Source organism: Rattus norvegicus, chromosome 11 (assembly GCF_036323735.1).
Source record: "Rattus norvegicus strain BN/NHsdMcwi chromosome 11, GRCr8, whole genome shotgun sequence".
NCBI lineage: Eukaryota > Metazoa > Chordata > Mammalia > Rodentia > Muridae > Rattus > Rattus norvegicus.
The window spans coordinates 40,932,728-40,953,107 of NC_086029.1; the positions used below are offsets into that span (position 1 = coordinate 40,932,728).

The following is a 20,380-nucleotide window of genomic DNA, read 5'->3' on the forward strand; positions in this document are numbered from 1 at the left end:
ATTAACTTCTGTAAGGTCAACATAATTCCTCCTCCCCCAGAGAAATTCTGACAGGAAAATTGAAGCTTGAGGTTCGAAAGGAGGAGGCAAGGGGATCTGAAATAAAAACTCAAGAGTGAAAAACAGAATCAAACTTTGGAGGAGAGGAAGCAAAGGCAACCTTTTGATGAGACCCTCTTCTTCCTGACAAAAGGAAGAAAGTCAACCTCTAGGACCCTCTCACCCCACTGTGTTAAATAATGGCTCATACTTAGGTGTTTGGATTTGATTGTTAAGTGTATGAGACCTTTAAGGAGGGTGTGAGCAGAGGAAACTTTCCATAGGAATCTTTAGAAAGTCTCTAGATTAGTTGCAACTACACACTTCCATACAGAGTGCTGGACACAGGACCACACTATGTCATGTTTGGGCTTTGTCTTTATTTTCCAAGCTACAGAGAAGAACCAAGGTCACAGAAGAGCACACACTCACAGGTTACCAGTAGTGGCGCAATGCTCCTCACTCAGTTGATCTTTGGAAATACATTCAATCGAGTTTCAGATGTTTTTCTTCTGTTATCCCATTTGATGCAACCATGATTCACCTCATCCTTTCAGTGCAATTGCTTTATCAAGGCCACCAGGTATGTGCACTGTAATTAAGTCCAACGCCCCTTCACTAGGACTCTTCTTTCTTGACTCACAGTCAATTGGCAGTCAGTGGTCTATTTTCCCTGTATTGATAATGAAGCTTGGGATGGGAGCCTGAGAAGATTGGTCCCTGAGATGTTCTAATAAGAGTTCCTTTGTAAGGAAATTGGAAAAGGTATGTTGGCAAGAGCAGATGGGAGACAGACTTGATATGTGAGATTTGGCACATTGTACGGCTGAGTTAGAGCCATGAAGAGTCAAGCCAGCGATGGGCAGCATTGTGATGTCACTGTATCCTAGTTACTTGCAAAAGTCTGAATTCCATGTACCATAGTTTCCCCTTTAGTGATAAGTAAGCTAAAGCTATGAGTAAAGCTTGGGGCCCAACAAGTGTGAGGACCCGAGTCCATATCCCCAGAACTGACAAAAGCCAACAGGACAGTTCATATCTTTAATTTCAGAGCAGGAGAATCCCTTGAAATGTGAGGGCTAAATAGGCATGCAAACAGAACAACAGGCATCAGAGAGCCCTGTCTCAAGGTGAAAGGTGAGGACTCACACCCGACTCTGTCCTTGTTCTTTTAAAAGTATGTCAGATTCTGCACACACACAGACACACAGTCACAGACGCACAGGCACACACAGACACAGACAGACACACATACACGTACACACACATGTACGCACACATACACAAGTTTAAAAAGCTATAAATACATTTAAATTGGAACATTAATATCCACTATTCTTGAATGTTTTTATATGGATAAAAACTAACTAAAGTGAATTATTCATGCTAATTAATTTGTTCGCAGTTAACAAAGTTTGTTTTTTTGTATCTCAGTTTTATAATGACAGTCTAGGCATAATTCCTAGAACTCTCCTCAGCATTGTTTATCTGGAAAGTGGACATTTCAGGATTTGTACACAGGGAGCGTGATGAACCATAACTTTAATCACTTTCTAGAAGCTGAGCAAATTCCTATCCTGAAGCCACTGTCTCAAAACACTGTCTGTCTGAGTGAATCTACTGGTCATTTCCCAGGAACCTCTTAGCAGGGACACAACTGATTTCCCAGTTCCCATAACCCATTAGTGCACATCTGGATTGAAACCCAGGAACATTGCTTTTTATTTAACCCTTCATACAGATGTAATTTGGCGTGCATGTGGCTGAGTTTAAAAACATGATTTTTTTTAATGTGAATAGCTTTTCACACCCCAAACCCTCTTCACAGAGTTAATAATATCAGGTGAGAGACCACAGTACTTGTTTTTATGTAAGAAAGCCGTGTTGTAAGTCTTAGCTAGAAAACCTTGCCTGGGTCACTACTACCTCAGCTCAAACTGCCTGGAGAAAAGCTTCTTGATTTGAGATGGAAGAAAGGATTAAACTCCCATGATAGACTTAAAATCTAGATCAGGCTCTCTATCATGAAATCTGATGCTGGTCATGGGCCTATGCACTGTGTCTGATGTTGGCACTTGTAGACTCAACAGCTAGAACCATAGAAGCCAGGCAACTGACTGTTTCTACTACCCCTACCTCGGCTATGGCCAGCAGACGGCACAACTGGATCCTTCTCTCTGGAGACTAGACACAAAAGTTACCAAGGAACTGAGCTCAAAGGAGGTCTGCTATGGCTAGATTGAAGACCAGACAGAGAACAAGCATCCTTAGCTATCCCAAAGTTCTGAGAGCCTCTAGGTCTTCCCTGGCATTGAGCAGAGACATGCGCACTGGTGAGAGACTACCCAACTTTGGTCTGCATCGTTGCCTGCTTTGCAGTGGGCCTGGAATACCCCTGGAACAGCCCTGGCAGGTAGGTCTCTGAGGCTGTGAGATTTGGATGCAGTCCAGGTCAGCTTCAGCCTTCAACAGTACTAATCCAATATCATACAGCATAATACGGAACAAGATGTCATTTGCTAGGGGGTGGGGGTGGGGGAGTCTGGTACATCCTGAACTTTATCTTGGAAGTTGAACTCAGACCTTGGCGGTGGGGAATATTACTACAAGGCATATCCCAACCACATTTACCCCTAACATGCTCCCTGCTAAAAATAGTGGAAGCTTGCCCATCTAGAGAGGAAAACAGGATAAATTTCAGGATATGTTCCCGCACTCAGCACTGTAGGCTTCGGAGGTGCCATCATCTAATCTAACCTCTAACTTCTACTGTGTATTCAGGTAATAATACACATGAAAACAGACATCATTATGTTTCAAAAAATTTGATTTGTGAAAACTAGCAATGAAATCAGACTTGGCCTGTGAATTCTAACTTCCTGACATCTGCATGATGTAATACAATGGGGACCATCTTGTTAAGAGTCTATAACTTTTTTATTTTGTGAGAATAACCCAAAGCTGTTTGTTAGCTATAGAAAGAGTTCTACTTAATTTCCATATAGTCATTTTAATTTTCAAATTTAAGGTTATAATATGCTTTTGAAGTTGTATTTGTGGAAGACCAGAAAAGACCAGTGCATTGGAATAAATAGTCACACTGATTGGAAGTTTGGTCAATGGGAAATAGATACATGCAGGAAGCAGAGATATACTACGATGTGATGACCAGGAGGCATGGCTCATTTGCAAACATCAATGCATCAAGCTGCCTCCAGCCCAAAGCCACTTATGCCCGAGAAGCTTAATGATTTGGGTTGGCCAGTACCTTGTAAGGATTTGAATGCAACTAAATTAAACTTAATGCTACAAATAATTATATTCTTTCCTATAATTACTTGACACTTGTTACAGGACAAGAATGTTATCAGTACTTTAAGCAATTTGTTCTCTTAAGTCCTTGTATCACCTAAGGATAGCCCAACACCACAGATGAAGACAGGAAATCCTGACAAACCTGTCCCATGTCTTCCTGAAGAGCATTTGGTTTTACTTTAAAGCAAACCTGTGAAACCACCTCGTCTGGCTGTACTTTGTGCTTAGAAATAAGTCTTCAGAAACTTCAGAGGCCAATCACATGGTAGCCTCCCATTTCTCTCTTTCGGGGCTGATTTTAACTCATATCCAATTACCCTTGATACAGGAGAGATGAAAAGCCCGACAAATGCCACAGCTGTGTTACATTCTCACAGAAACGTGTTTCCTAGTCATAAACAAAGACACACATAGATAACATCTCATCCTATGTTCATGTGAACTCACTGACTCTCTGGTTTGAAGATATTGGGACGATAAAACCTGCATGGTGTACTTACAGCCTTTCAGAAGGCTCTTGTTTCTATCATGTACCAAAGTGAGGCAAGGATGTTGTGAGCATCTAGCAATGTTCTCTATACAGAGGAAGCTCACCCCACTCAGCTTCATCCAGGCTCCAAGCAGGAGCATCTGTTGAGTGAATGTTTGGTGATGACAAATACCGCTGAATTTGTCTGTCTCTGTTATCAAGCTGACTGTCACTTAGCTCATCCTAAATGATCCCTTCTGCCACCCGAGCAGAAACAAGAAGGGCAGTTGGAGATGAATCGAAGGCGCCTTTGAGGGCCTCTGCTGTGGAGCTTTGCCTGATAGAGCCGGATCCCGTCTGCTGTCAGAGATGAATTATTCATCCTCACTTCAGTCCTACATCAGTACACCTTTCATTCTGCTGTGCGTGCACAGCTAGGATTGGTTCACACATCATCCCCGGCAACATTTATAATCGGAGAGACTAGAAACCGTGCCACAGAGAGGGGAAACTTGTGAGACTACACTCAGGATAACCGCACTAGTGATTGGTTCTCCAGTTTCTAGCTAAATAAGGAATGTGCTGGAGGACGAAAAAATGTCTCTTTTTGTCAAAATATTCATTGCTTAGGCTGTGATTCCCAAATAGAAACACCTACTTTCACACAAGGCCTAGGAAACATGAATCAGTTTGTGAAATCTGACACATGTTCCAAAATAGGGTACTTCACTGGCAATGATTGCAGAGTACTGGCTTGGAAAATCTGCACGGAGTTATTCCTACTATTAAATGTATGAATCAAACATGGTGTTCTGAATCAGTTATAGTTATAGTTGTATATGTATATGTATGTGTGTGTGTTTGTGTGCTTCTATATTGTGAATGCATGTGTTGATGTGTGCATGTGCATATGCATATGTGTTGTGTGTATGTGTGTATATTTGTGTGCATGCATGCATGTATGTGTATGCATGTATGCATATATGTTGTATGTGTATGTGTGTGTTTGTGTATATTTGTGTATGTGTGTGTGCCAGTGTGTGAGAGAGACCGAGAGAGATACAGAGAGAGAGATACACAGAGATACAGAGAGACAGAGAGTTCATGCGTATGTATCTATTGCTTAATCTTTCACATAGAAAAGAAACTATGACTCAGGCATCAAAGGCACAAACTTGCAGGGGGCAAAAAGTGAGAGAAAATCAAATGAGAAATAAGCCTTGAATTTAGGGGTAATGTGCAGGGCCCTTCTGCCTCTGTTACCTTCCTTCCTGTTTAATGGGAGAGACAGTTATTTGTAAAAGAAACACACAGACCTGGCAGCACTTGGGTTCAAGTGGGAACTATACGGATCTGCCTGTTTCACGAGGCAGAGAGCTCACGATGGCCATCTGAACTCAACCCTGCCTGTATCTTCACACTTTATAGCATTTCAACAAGTGCCATAATAGTTCACTTAAGTTCAGACTAAATGCGTGTTGAATGAACAAGGGGATGCTGAAACCTTCAAGCATAGAAGTCATTTCAGTTCGTGAACGTTAGCTAAGCTTAGACATTCTGATAGGTCGGTGATTTCTGATGCCGTTGTGTGAGGACAAGTATAAGGATCAAGGAACTCTAATAAGCATAAAAATGTGAGTACACCAGGTGCCTATACAGTACAACAGAGGTGACATTCTTTTGAAGCTCATTCACAAATTCAGGCATCCTGTTCATTCAGGCAGAGGAGGGTGAGTTAAAACTCAACAAGAGTCATGGCTTCCAGGTGGCCGTCTATAGGATCATTTTACAAATGTGCAAATAATCTCACTGAAAGTCTGCTCCTTTTAATCATGTCATGCCGTATCCCATTACCTCAGTTAACACAGATGATATGTATACTGGCTGATGAGATTCCAAGCAATCTCCCTGATATAGTATTTGCTAGAGGCAAATGTTTATTGTTTAACCCACGTAAAGAAGAATGAGCTAGTCGCGGATATGGTTTATCAATGTATCCTTGTGTTGAGGGACCCAGCTATTCTTTACTTTTGGTGTGTCATCATGTACCACCATCCATGTCCTTCCCATGGCCTCTTTCCAGTCTCTGAGTTCTCCATGCCCCTGCCACTGAAGAGTTCTGCAATTACCATGCCTATTTACAGCAACATCCCTCCATCAATGACGTTCTCCCCCACACAACTCCCAGCCATGCTTCAGATATCCCCCAGTCAAACATCCCATCAACTCAGGGCTATTCTTTGTAAAGCCAGTACCCTTAAAGAGTCATACATATCCCCATGACATGCCCAGAAATTCTAATTTTATGTATATAAATACAATGGTATCTCTAGAAACAATTACATAAGGAAGATGTCCCTGAAGCCCCTGTCCTATGCAATCAAAAGACTGAATGAGGACCCTGCACTACTTCATATAATGCATCATTTGATGACCACATCATGGGATCAGAGACCCTGGAATCTCAGAACTTCTCAAAGTCCTAGAAGCCTCTCTCCATAAACCATAAACCAGGCAAACTGCAACTGAAGGGAGGAAGGGTTAACCTTGGCTTAAGGTTCCAGTGATCCAGTCGTCCATACTGGTACAGGCAGAGTGGCGGGAGCAGGAAGTGGCTGGTCCTATCTCAGGTCAGGAAACAGAGACTGAACAGCAAGTGAGGCTGGGCTGTAAAGCCAGTTTTTTCTTAGTGACTCACTTCCTCAAGCAAAATTTGAACTCCTAAAGGCTCCATGGCCTTCCTAAACAGTATCATTGGTTGTAGTCGCATTGTTCAAACAAGGGATTATGGTAGGGGTAGGGGCCATGCATTTAACTCTGAAAACATTATTAACCCTAACTCATATTTTGGAATAAAGCAGTGTGTGAGGTGTGTGAGAGAGGGTGGCTGTTTTCTCTTCTTTTACTTGGCGTGTTTTCATGTTTTTAAAAGTTAAGCTGCATTCGAGTTTAGTGAGGGAATCCTGATTCAGTGTAAAGGATTCTCAGCAGCTACACTCAGCCTCGAGCCACAGAATGCTCACTTTTACTCTACTGTGTGGTAACAGGCACTCTTAGTGACTGAGAGCTAGGGACAGACTCCTGAGGACAAAGGCAAGACGCCTTCTTGAGCACTCTGACAGGCTGAGAGCCACTGTTCTATTATCCTGTGCACACAGCTTATACCATCTGCGTCCTGCCCTTTGTGAAGCAGAGAGTATAATTTCTTAGAAATAACGGGAGAAAAACAGAAATCCACCAGCAGGAAATTGAACTGATGCACTGGAAAATTTAGGAGAAGATGGTGTTATTTCTTCATTTTTAATACAACGAAAGCAAAGTTACAGGAAATAACATTCTTTGAGGGCCAAGTAGGACATAGAAAGGCATGTTAAAAAAATACTAAGTTAGATTAACAGTCTCTGGGAACGGTTATGGTTTCTGGAGACAGACAGACCCAGTGGGTAATCTGCAAATTACAATATTTGTTTGTCTCTACACCATAGAATTTCTCTCTCTGTCTTTCAGTTGCCTTGGTTTCACGTTAGTGATGACATGAATAAGACATACATCAGTGAAAGTTTCTGCCTGTCCCAGTTAAACACACTCAAGGCATTTCGATGTGCTCTGCTCTGCTCTGCCCGGGTTGCATGTGAATCTCCAATTTGTTGACATAAAAAATTTGGAAATTCCAGAAAAAGACTGACAACTAGGTAAGTGATGCATACATCTATAGATACAACGATGGATACCAAATAGACGATGTAATAAATTCACTGAAATAAGGAACCAAAATATATTATCATGGTGTGAAAGTCGGGTCACAGTTTTTATGACTGAAAAAAATTGAATTTATGGGAAGTGCTGGAGAGGCAAAGCTTAGTTGCATGTTCTGAGTTCCACATGCATGACAGCAGGGACCAAGAGGAGGGATGAAGGAGCTGCCTGGGTTTTGATCTCGAAAAGTTGAGAGACTTAATGTCTTTACAACTTCATGTGGAGTTAAATTTAAGCCATTTCATCCTTGCATGCAATCTGTGGTGACCGGCACCTGTAACCCATCTAGCCACCATCCTACAGTAGCCTTTGCTTGGGTGCTCCTCCTGGAGTAGCCTTTTAACCCTAGACCTGTTTCATGTTTCTGTCCATTGAAGGCCATCCTCTGGGTTTAGACATTTTTATTATTTTGTTTTGTTTGTGCATAGCTACTAAAGTTATAATTTTAAAACTTTTCTGACCTTGATAATCTTTCTTCAAGTGTCTGTACTATAGTATCTGCTGTCTACAGCACATAAATGAGAGTTTCTGGTTATGGGCTAGTGTGCATTCTCTGCTGAGCACTGGCTTGAGATACAAAAAGACTCAATTCCGTGTTTGTTCCGTGAAGAAATAAATAAGGGATTGACCTCGGATTCCTGACTTTCTTCCTGCTGTCTTCAAAGAGCACCTGGTACTTGTGGACAAAGAGCACTGAAGCTTTAATACCCTATTGAAATTAAGTGTCCACACCGACTGAAGTCTCAAGAGTAAGTTAGGTCCCTCGAATATTCAGGCCGTGATGCATGTCGGGCAAACAGCCCGGGCAAAGAAGAACTTTCTATTGAAATGCCTACTGATTTCTGAAGGCAGCCTTACTTCTAGACAAACATTTCATGTTTAAATCTAAATGTTTCATAACTCATAAGTAGGAAGCATACATAAAAGTAACAGAATCCATCAAACTCAAAAACATGGAGCCGTAGGACTCACATTTATGGTGAGGCAAACTGCTTTTTAACATTGGGACTGGTGGAAAATGTTCTTGTCTTATACAGGACAGCTTCCAAAACATGGGGTATTATGCATATTTTCTCAAAGAAATTAGTTTCTCTTGGGAAGGTTGAATCTCTCTTTCAGTATTTTAGATAAGAAGGTAAGTTTAAAAAATTCAGAAACTGGGCATGATTTAGGCAAACCCATCTTTTAAAGGGCGTAGTTAGAAGGATCAAGGTAATCTTCACAGTAAGTTTGTGGCCAGCTTGGCCGTGAGGACCCTTTCACAAGGAAAAAAAAAGACAGAATTCTCATAGAGAATAGACTTAATTGTGCATTGTTACATTGTTGCATTCTGTGGAGGAATGATTGTTGTTCAAAATGAGAAAAGATGACAGCTTTTTGTCTGAATGTTTCAATTAGAGGAGAAAGGGGAAAATCTTAAGAAAATAAAGCTTTTTTTTAAACAAAATTTCCTTCTGATTTGCCATAAAAGAAAATCTAACCTGCCCAAGACAAGGTTTTGTGCCTTAAAGAGAGAAGAGTATGACCTCAGAAGAATGGCCATGGAATGAAGGAGAAATGAAGATGGATGTTGTAGAAAAGACAATATTCCTTCATAGACATTTATTGGCTCTCGATTTTACCAAGAAGCAAAAATGAAAAACAAAATGGCAGTTAGGTAGTGGGACCTAGAATCCAAGATGGGTTCAGAAATCAAAAGCACCCCCATTCCTACGCCCAGCTCTATAGCTCCAAGATTTTAGATTAGAGAAATTGATAATTCTAGAGAAGTCACAGATGAATGTAAACAGCACATCATCTTCAAGTTTTAGCAGAATAGCTTGGATTTTTTTCAAACTAAAGCTATGAATATGAAAACTTAAGCAATAGGAGCTCTGAAATTATAAAAAAAAATGACCTATGAACTCAGTGTGAAATAACAAGCATTGCAGGGTATTTGATCACGCCATGCCCACCAAGTTTCTGTTATTTACTGAAGAATCTTGTTTCTACTTGTGCCGTTATTCAATTCTTAGCACACACCTTTAATATCTCAGGCTGGAATACAGACATACCTTTAGTACACACCTTTAATCCCAAACAACAAAGGTAAAGTTTTAGAAGTTTGTAGAAGGAAGCAACCATGTTTGAAAGTGATGTCTAATTGAGTGGCATCCAAAATGACGAATCAGAGAAAGGTTTGACAGAATACAATATGAGCAACCATCATGAGAAGAGAGAAGAAAGGGAAGCTACTTGAGGGGCAGTGCAGAGAGGGGGGAAGCAAGTTTTATTTACTGGGAAAGTTTTACAGAGGCGGGTTGAAGGGAGAACAAGCTAGACACAGGTGAAGAAAGAATGGGTGAAAGAATAAGAAAGAGCCTGAAGATTAGACGAGATTGTCAAATCAGTTTGAGACCAAGCAGAGCAAAAATTCAGAGGCTAAGAGAGAAGCCAGACTGAATCAATCACCTTGAGGAGGAGTTTGAGTCAGAACAGCTGCGGTGAGCCAGTCAGCCAGAGGTCAGAAAGAACTAAGAAGGGGTGAGCTATTCAGCAGTCAGTCTCAGAGGCTGAAAGCATTCTAGACCTGGATAAGATTGTACAGATGCTAGAAGCTTCCAGAACTAGACCTAAGTTAGCAGGCTGAGACAGCAAGCCTCAGAAAGGACAACCAATCAGGTGAATAAAAGACACATTTACAAACAATAGCAAGATCGAACGTGGGTGGGTTCTGTGGAATAAACGAGAGATCAGAATTATGAAAAGTAAGGTATACTGTGTGACACACTGTGACACACCACAACGTCCCTGGTGAAAATATTTTTTTTTAATTTTTAAATTTTCAGTTTTGTTTTCAGGGGAAATTGCAAGGGCAGAGGGCAGATATGGTGGGTTGGGGAGCTGAGTGGGATTGGGATGGGTGATGTGAAATTCACGAAGAATCAATAAAAAGTTGAAAGAAAAGTCTTTTATCACAAGTAGAGAGGTCATGCAAATTTAGTTGGATACAATTAGATTTTATTAGGTAATCTGGTGTAGGTTTTCAGTATCTATGAACAAAAGTGGACTACATGGTATTTTTTTAAAGGGGGCAAGCTACTGAACTTGAAGAGGAAATATTACGGATCAATGTCAAACAATAACAGGTTTTCTCACTGTGGTTTCCAGGCTGTGTGCATACAGTTATTAAAAATATTTGTAAAGCAGTTATCACGTGGCATAAAATCTTATAAACCTTTGCACACTGCCTCGATGGTCTGGATCTGTAAACAACTTCACAATGGCTGTGAAAATTTTATTTGTGGACTGAAATATTCAAGGAGGCTGTTTCAGAGGGCAAGGACGTGTAAGGTGAAGGGACTTGGCTTGAGTATATTACTTGCAAGCATCAATGAAATATTATGAAGATGAAAAAGCCAAAGTTGGGGCCAATCTGGGGCCAGTGGGAAAATTCCCACCACAAACCTCCAAGCACAAGGACCTTCCCTTCCAGGAAGACAAAAGCTGGTTTAGTTCCTGGAACAGTGCAAGCTAAACTGTCACACAAAACTACCTGACTCCCAACTGAAAGTCCTGAACAGTACACTGAGTCGTTTTGAAAGTAGGTTCACTCCACCAAATGCACATAGTACCTTGCCTAGTTACCATTGTGCAAATTCTGCCCCAATTGTTCGAATTCTGCCCCAATTGTTTGCCCCAAATGTTTACATAACTCCCTGTTAGAGCCTGCTCAGGGTCGTCTCTCCCTTGAAGTGAGAGGACCCCAACAGGTTGAAATGATTAAACTCCTCTTTCTTTTGCATCTGTCACTGCCTCTGTGAGTCTCATTCAGGGGGTCCCGGGAGAGGTTCTATTCGGACCTCACAAAGGCCAATAGACAGATCCTTGTTTGGCATATGAACACCAGGAAGTGATGGTCATTCCGATTTGTACAGGCAGCTCTTTCTGTTTTTAACATCAGAGTACTATTGTAGGAAAGGCAAGAGGGATGAAATCTAGCTTTGCAGCTTTTGAGGAATTGGTTGATAAACAGGGAAATATGATATGAGGCAGATGAGGCTTGGCTTGGCTCATATGCAAGTATTTTGTGGACAGGAAGTAGATTATGCTACATAACCCAAGGGCTTAAATGAAGACAACTCGGGGATGCTCAAAGAAGATAGATTCTGGTGTTATGAGGAAGTTTGGATGGATTCCCAAAGACTCATGAACTTCTCTAGGAAGTAAAGGCGGGGGGGAGGGGTTCTAAGTTGTGGAATCAGAGAATGAAAATATAATATTAGATTTCACAAATCATTATCTATTTTTCAATTTGAAGATGATTCTGTAGCTTAGGTGTTGTGGTTTGTCCTAGAGTTATCTGTATTTTGATGCTAATTCCGCTGCCCCAAGGATAGCTGCCTAGTCAATATTCAGGACTCAGGTGACTTCACCAGAACCTTCTCTCCATTGAATTTGTAAAGTACAGGTGAGGGGCAGGTACAGGATAGAAGGAAGCCTGTCATTGGAGGAGAAGGAAGGATGGGCAGGAGAGAAGTTTGAAGGAAGAGGAGGAGACTGGAACAGAAAGGAGAGACAGGATCGAGGAGAGGGAGAGAAGCCTTGGCAGGATGATGGAGGCTGATGTAAAGATTCCACACTGTGTATTTATAGGTTGTTATTAATGTTCTCAAGGGATGGATGGTACCGGGTTTTGTATGTTTAGGTGCGCAATTATATCTTACGAATTGGGTCAAAGATTATTGTGTTGTGTGTTCTTTTATGTGACAACAACACTTAGGAAAATGATTTTTTTTAATTTTTATTAGATATATTTCTTTACTTACATTTCAAAGGTTATTCCCCTTTTCGGTTTCCTGTCCATAAGCTCCCATTCCCTCCTCTCCCTTTCCCCCATACGGGTATTCCCCCTTTACATTCCCCTTATTGCACCCCCATATTCCCCTGCACTGGGGGGGTAACCTTGGCAGTACCAAGGGCTTTCCCTTCCACTGGTGCCCCAACAAGGCTATTCTCTGCTACATATGCAGTTGGGGCCCTGGGTCAGTCCATGTATAGTCTTTCGGTAGTGGTTTAGTCCTTGGAAGCTCTGGTTGATTCTCATTGTTGTTCTTATGGGGTTGCAAGCTCCTTCAACTCTTTCAATACTTCCTCTAATTCCCCCCAAGGGGGAAAATGTTTTTTTAACCTTATCTTTTACTATAATTCACATTTTTTATAAAATAAAAAAGCAGATATGCTTTGCTTGCATCACAAATTTGACCTTATGAGGTTTTCAAGTCCTATTATTTCCTGGAATAGTAAAACCTATGTCAAATAGATCCTTCTCAGACTTACTCTTACCATTTTCTGTTCCCGAAACACAATGGGAAACAGCCTGTAACATGTAAATAGCCTTCCTTGCCTTGAATGCATGTCTGTTTTTCTCCCATAGTATATCATATCTGAGAACCTTTGGGGCAGAATGGTGAATAAGGTGGAGCCGCCCTGTAGATCTATGTAGCATTCCTGGAATTCAGTTTGTTAGGAGGCGTCCACTGCTGACTGTGGGAATCCTCAGTGAACCCTCCAGAGCTATCATCACGGAACAGCCGTGCGTTAGGTGGATCAGGCTTGATGCGAGGATAAAAGCATCAAGGAAACAATTCTGTGCAAAACAAACCCAGTGATTGTTGTGACTCAAAATATTTTCTGCACTGTGTCTGAATGCTTAATGACATTTTCTACTATTCTTTTCCTGAGCTATCAAGATAACTCTCAGTGTAGAACAAAATAACCTTAAGGCTGGGCTTCAAAATAGCTCACTACAGAAAATAGCTGCAAACACAACCACTCTGAATAGCCACTTTTGTAAAATGCATATACCAACAGGACAAATATTGATAAAAGCTTTGCTTGCCGTATAAATAGGAAGGACTTTTTTTTCCCATAGAGAGTGTCTAATGATACTGGGCAACGAAACTTTGCAGTGAGATGGCATGATGCTTGTGTGCAGTTGAGCAGAAATATATAAAATATTTAGTTGCTCTTTTTTTCTGCTTATGTATATAAGAAGAAAAGAAAGCCAATACCACCATTTAATTTGGGGAAAGTGAATACTGAGAACATGGTCTGATTATTGTAGAAGGGGAGACAGGGCCCATGCTGATTTCTATTCAGAGATCCAACCAACCTGCCACTTCTCCTACAGTAGCTATATTTTCTGGATCCTTTTCTCTTGGAGGGCTTTTCTAGAAATAAACATCGGCTGTTTGGATGGATCATCTTTTCCCTAATGGCATCGTCATCCCAGGCTACAGAATAAGCAATCAACTCTATAAATACTTCTGATTGCCTCCCTGTCTCTATTCTTCCTAAAGCTGCTAGTTGACTCGTGTGAGGAATTATTCTTATTTTGGCTAAATTCCTATAGGAGCATCTATGCCTCTATCTGACCCCTTCTTTTAATATGTTTTGCCTTAGTAAATGTGCTAATATGATCTGCCAAAATTACACAGTGTGACATGGGGCAATTACACTCTTGTTAAGTCAAGTTTTGAATCATCCAGTTCACCAAGAACTTTAAGAAGTGAACATTCAAAAGACTTTTGGGTTCAGTTGGTAAATATCTCTCTCTCTCTCTCTCTCTCTCTCTCTCTCTCTCTCTCTCTCTCACACACACACACACACACACACACACACACACACACACACACACACACACACACACACCAGCCAGAAGCGCACAACAGTTGACCTGCATCTATCTGTGTATTTTCATGGTGGTTTGGAACTGCATTGAGAATGAAAAGCAAGATGGATTTTTCAAGAGAATGATTATGTTTTCTCTTCTAAAGAACACAGCAAAATAGAAATGAAGAAACAGAGCCAAGACTGGAAAGAAGTATTCTGCGATATAGAGTAGTGCACTGGGAATGCAGATAGAAATCTTCAAATCATATCCACCTCGGGGAGGAGGTTAATTTAAGATTAACTCCAGAAGAAAAACATTGTATTCTGTATCTAGCCACAGAACAATTCCTTGTAACATCAACTTTAAAGCATCTTTTGTTTTTCCTGATCGCAGAATCAGCCTCATTGTCGGAAATTCACTATTCCCTATCATTCCCATCAAGCAGAGGATGGATTCCATGTAAGGAGAGCTAGGGCCTGGGAAAGGAGGCAGCATTCTCTTTTCATGTCATAATTTTACAAAAGCAACCTTTGAACTTCAGTTGCTGGAGATTGTTGACACTTTGGCATCCAAATACAGCAGCAATTCTCATATTTCTCACTGTCTATGGAGGATACATGCGCGGTTTTATTCTGTTTGAGACCCATTTAGACTTCCAAGTGTCATTTTTCTCAGTTCAAATATGTCTCTCAGTGACTGCCTTCAAAGTAGCAGTGCAGGGCCGGGCTCTTAGAGAAAGACGTGCAGTATGTCCATATCACATGTTTTATGGCTCTAGGTTACAGCTCCTGTTTACTTCCCAATTTTTCCCTGTGTTCTCAGTTCTCAGTAACCTACCTGGTTTTGTGAGCGACGTGGTGTAGTAGGGCTCAATAAATACCTACAAAGAATGCATCAGTGAACATTATCTTCTGAATACATCCACCATTGCTAGTGTCATGCCTATAGAATTTATTCTATTGGTCCAAAGATAAAGGATGGGTGCCACAGACCTCTGAAGACCCCCAAGTAATGACCAATGTATCTCAGTATATCTGTGCTCACTCAGAATTTGAATCAGCTCCAAGAAATTCAACATAGTTCTCAGATTGTAATGATGTTCTGAGAACTCTTTTCTGTCAATGCTAATTTTCTTAAAAAAAAAAAAGGCAGCGACAACAATAACAAAGGAAAAACCAAAAATCAGACTGACTTCATCATATCTGGAAACCAGCAAAGAAAAATGGCAGGCTTCACAAATGTGAATTACTATTGTAATACTATTGTGTGTTGCAGCCATAGCTATGCTCATGTATTGAAATTTGTTTAAAGTAAGTATTTTTAAGTGAAAAACACAGACTTCATATGTGTAAGCTATCTAGACCTGAAACTTAAGAGAAAACTTCTTGCATTAGCTTCAACAGGTAGCTGAGAATGGCAAATCTTCACTCCTATACAAGAGAAAATCCCAGGAGAAGATAGATGGATTTTAATTTAGCAGGAATGGACTGGCAAATTAATTCATTTGTCAGGGTTGGGGAAGGTGACTAACTAAGGGCCATAATTCAGAGCGGCTCTCTTCCTGCCAGTCATGGAGTCTGCTGCTGACTAAAATTTATGTGCTTCCCTGTGGACGGAGGCTTCTCCTTTCTGACTACTGCGGTCCCCACGGATTCCTAGTCATAGGGCAGGAAGTTAGTTCTGTCATGTCCAACTTTCCATTCTACCTTAGTGAATGTTCTGAGAGTAGACCAGATGCAGGCTAGTGGCATATCCTGTCAGGAAAGTGACATCGGAGTCACACTTATCCTCTCATGATGCCATTTAGAGAGACACCGCAACCCAGTATTTCTAGGTCTCAATTCCATGCTTGCCCTAATAAAGATTTCTGTCTTTCACCTCCCTCCTACCCTCACTGTGGCTTAGTTTTACTTGATATTCTAAAAGAAAATATGGATTATTAAAAAAAAACTTCCTTAAATATCTAGTTTTCTATTTTTTCTTGCTAGTGGATGTGATATATTCCTACAATTTTCATTCTGTCACTAAAACCACATATTTGACAGTGGCTAATCCAGGGTCGCTAGTGTGATGATAAACCCGGTGTCACTAATACTGAAGGTCAAATTAAACTTTAGCTGAAGTTAACTTAGCAAAGAGAGCATGACTCCAGCCTCAACTTTACCTTTTAGCTTGGCACACAATCCTGTTTTAATTTAGGAAACCTATTTAATGAACGAGAAACAAGAGTAAAAGGAATGGTGTGATCTCAGCCAGATAAGTTTAATAAATGTCTGTGGATCTCCTCTCTTTACATTTAAGGATGGGATGTTAGAATTAAGTAATGGTCATCGGATGCCTCAAGTACAGACTGTATCTCTTGACTCCTTAATGAACAGAAGCATTCTGTGCCCTGACATATTCTGTGTCTCTTGTCATCTGCTTCTTCACCTTTTAACATCCCCGGAAACCTCAAATCTGAAACACGTATGTCACTACAAGGGGATAATGGTGTTCAGGACTGCAGTCAAACACAGTTGCCATGACAGTACAGCATAAAATTACCTTAATGTTATTTTAATATGTGTGTATAGAACATAAATGAATTTCATGGTTAGACTTGAGTGAGACTGATGCACAGGAAAAGTATCTGCAAAAACTCCTAGTTTTTAAAAACCTGACATCCAACCCTGTGATACCAACCCTTTCAGCGTACACGCAACCTGTGGGCTGTTACTTTGTCCTGTTAGCTTACACATTACATTCTTTTCCATCAAAGCACACCATGCAGGGACTTGCCTTTGCTGCTTTTGAAAGATTCCATGATTATAATTATTTTTTCTAGTATAATTTCAGTGCCAGCTCTTTATTTTGATCAATCTACTCTTATGGTGGAATTTTTTAATACATTTTTTTAAAAACAGATTTATTTATTTTTCTATGCACATTGGTGTTTTCCTATTTATGTGCACTGGTGTTTTCCCTGCTTATATGTCTTGTGAGGGAGTCTGAACCTGGGGAATTACAGACAGTTGTGAGCTGCCATGTGGATGCTGGGAATCGAACCCTGGTCCTGTGGAAGAGTAGCTAGTGCTCTTAACTGTTGAGTTATAGCTCCGTCTCAGAGATTTTTCTTCTATCAAGTAGCTTTTCCCAGAAAGGTGTGTTGTTGAAAAACACAAAAGGGAACTCTCAATGAGTCTCAAGTGATTCTGTTGGGTGTTAAAAGACTGATGAGAAAGATGAGACCCTTTCTTTTGATATTTGAATTAGTGTGAAGGAGGAAGCTGAAGGGCAAAAGGGACTGATGAAGAAAAAGAAGCAAAGACAACAGAGGAAGGAGCCCAAGGCTGTGGCTCAGGCCCTTGCTCTGAGATACAGCTTCTGGGAGGAGAAACACCAGGCTGTGCCTGAGTTAACACAGTGTATCAGGGGACACTTTTACTGCTTGCAACCTAAACAGGAGTCGCTCCGCCCCCTATCTGGAGCTTACCCCGCCCCCTACCTGGAGCTCTCTCTGCCCCCTACCCAGAGCCTTTCCTTATTATTGCATCAATAAACTATTCATGTCTTGGAAAAAAAACGAGCCAAATTCAAAACAAGCCAATTGATTATGGGTGGGGGTCATCCCATGGGATAATTTCACAATAAGAAATAGAAAGTGAAAGAAATATAATTATCAAAAATGGGAAGGTAATATACTTGTTTTATATAACATAAAAATCAGATCCGCATCCAGTACCTGATGAAGCAATGGGGATGACAACCAGAGAGATATCATGTGCAGGCTTGAATGCAGAATTGCAAAGGATAAAAATGTTTAAATGATCGTTAAAATGGCAGCGAGGAAGACAAAAAGGGAGTGCTTGAGACATCCCTAGCTTAACTAGTGTTACTGAATAAATAGGGTATAAAAAAAAATAAAGAAAAGTTGAGAATAAAAAGCATGAACACCTTTTCCCGAGCTAAGAATACGCTGACCATTTCAAAGAAGAGCCGCGCATAATGAGAACTTTTTAACGTCACGATCAGTATGAGCATCTTAGTGATATATTTAGTTTAAAACATATTTAAATATTTTCCATGGGCACACGAGTGGGAACAGCAGGAAGTGTATTTGGAATCGTAGCGACTTCCATCACTTGTGGGAAGCCAGGGAACTTCAGAAGCAAAGCAGGGAATGTGCCAGCCTTTGTAACTGTCCCTCAGGTAGCAGTGGGCAGCATGGGACACAGAAGAACACATTCCATCTCTCTAGATCCAAAGCATCAGTGTGAGAGTCCCCATGACCGGGACCCCTCCGGATGGAGGAGATGAGTTCCCTGATGTCTTACAAATCAGCAGGCGCTGTCTCATGTGATCCTTCTTGTACTTTGATTCAGATTTGGCCATGTTTGGAAAATATCTTCATAATTTCTGTTTTGGTTTCGTAATTATTTCCTGGTTATACTTATCAATTTTTTCTCTATTGTGTGTGGGGGGGGTAGGGGGAGAGGAGAGAGGTAGGAGAGAGAGAGAGAGACCAGCTTTCATGTACACACGTGTGTGTGAGTGTGTGAGTGTGTGTGAGTGTGAGTGTGTGTGTGTGAGTGTGTGTGTGAGTGTGTGTGTGAGTGTGTGTGTGTGAGTGTGTGTGTGTGTGTGAGTGTGAGTGTGTGAGTGTGTGTGAGTGTGTGTGTGAGTGCGTGTGAGTGTGTGTGAGTGTGTGTGTGTGTGAGTGTGTGTGAGTGTGTGTGTGAGTGCGTGTGAGTGTGTGTGAGTGTGTGTGTGTGTGTGTGTGTGATTGTGTAACTGGCCTTGCTATGTGAAATCCCCATGAAGTGCTTGTTCCTGCTTTCAAAGTTCTTCCTCCTCTTCCTCCTGCTTTACCTTCTTCGTGTACCTCTCTCCTGATGAATAATTTCCATGGATTTTGTGTGGATTGCAGCGGCTCTAAAGCTTATTCCTCTCTCCTTCCTTCCATTTATTCTTTCCTCGTTTTCCTCCAGTGTCTTCCCTTCCCCTTCCCACCGTCTGTGTCACCTGTGCTTCCTATCCCCGCAAGTTTGTCATTTTTACACATCCATTTATTACTTGTATGCATGACACTCTCAGCCACTTATATCTGGGTTGACCACTCTTATGCCCTGCCCGCATCCTGACGGTTGGTTACTTCTCCTTTACCTCTTTGAAGCTCTCCACAGTAGCTACCAATCTTCTTTGCTCACTTCTCCACCAGTGCATTTAGATACTGGAGAGTGCACATAAGGGTACACATGACCAGCTTCAAAGTCTTGCTATATTCTTTCCTAATCAGTTATTGGTTTAAGGTATACATTTTATACTATTATACTCTCTTCTTATCATTCACACATACATATACCACATCACCCCTCTTGATTATTAATAATGGCATCAAATTTCTGTAGGTATCTAGAACTAATTTAAAATTTCCTTTTCTGCCTTTTTAAACCTTGATCCTTACAACCAGTTTCCAATCAAAGACTCACCTTGGCAACGGTCTTCCTATCTCTTTCTCTTCTATATCCATGCTCTGAGACCTGGGTGTCGATATCTTTTTCTAGGGACAGTAACTTTTCCTTCTGCTGTACCAATTAGCAACCCAGTGGCTACCAGATTAGACTTCCTGAACTGGATCTACCCTGTCTGCCGGTGATAATGTCTGTGACTCCCTTTATGCACCTCATAAACCATTAATCGCTACATATTTTCAGTAGTCTGTTTCAACCTGTACTGGAAACCTGATGCCAGAGGACACAGCTGTTACAGTGCAGTCCTCCTCATACTGGACACCTTTATAGATCACTGTCCTTCTCACACTGGACACCTCTGAAGGTCACTGCCCTCCTCACACTGGACACCTCTGAAGGTCACTGTCCTTCTCACACTGGACACCTCTGAAGGTTAGGGTCACACAAAACAGCCACTTTTGTGCTTATGACACTTTTAATCTGAGAACCCAGATTTCTATCTGCAGGCTTCTGTCAGAGGCTCCTGACACAAGCCTTCTCCTAGGAGATCTTTTGCCTTTCTGTGGCCAGGTGGCTTCCTCTTTCATTCATCCCTTAGAATCAACTCTCCAACTCCAAAATATCTGGCCTTTGTGCACCACATATACTCCAGCTTTCTGGTCTTTTTTAGGTTCCTTGAAATATGCCAGGCTGTTT

The 20,380-nt window shown here is 41.2% G+C and overlaps 1 protein-coding gene and 1 long non-coding RNA gene across 13 annotated transcripts in view; one reads left to right on the forward strand and one right to left on the reverse strand.

Annotated features, from left to right (window-relative positions):
* Positions 1 to 20,380, reverse strand: part of Grik1 (glutamate ionotropic receptor kainate type subunit 1) — a 400,993-nt gene that overhangs the window by 276,754 nt on the left and 103,859 nt on the right. The window lies entirely within an intron of this gene.
* LOC108352301 (uncharacterized) overlaps positions 958 to 20,380 on the forward strand; it is a 159,162-nt gene continuing 139,739 nt past the window's right edge. For all 4 annotated transcript variants that reach the window (XR_010056040.1, XR_001840448.3, XR_010056039.1 and 1 more), the window contains exons 1-2: positions 958 to 2,452; positions 7,331 to 7,515. This is a non-coding gene — a long non-coding RNA (uncharacterized LOC108352301). The remainder of the gene's footprint in view (positions 2,453 to 7,330; positions 7,516 to 20,380) is intronic.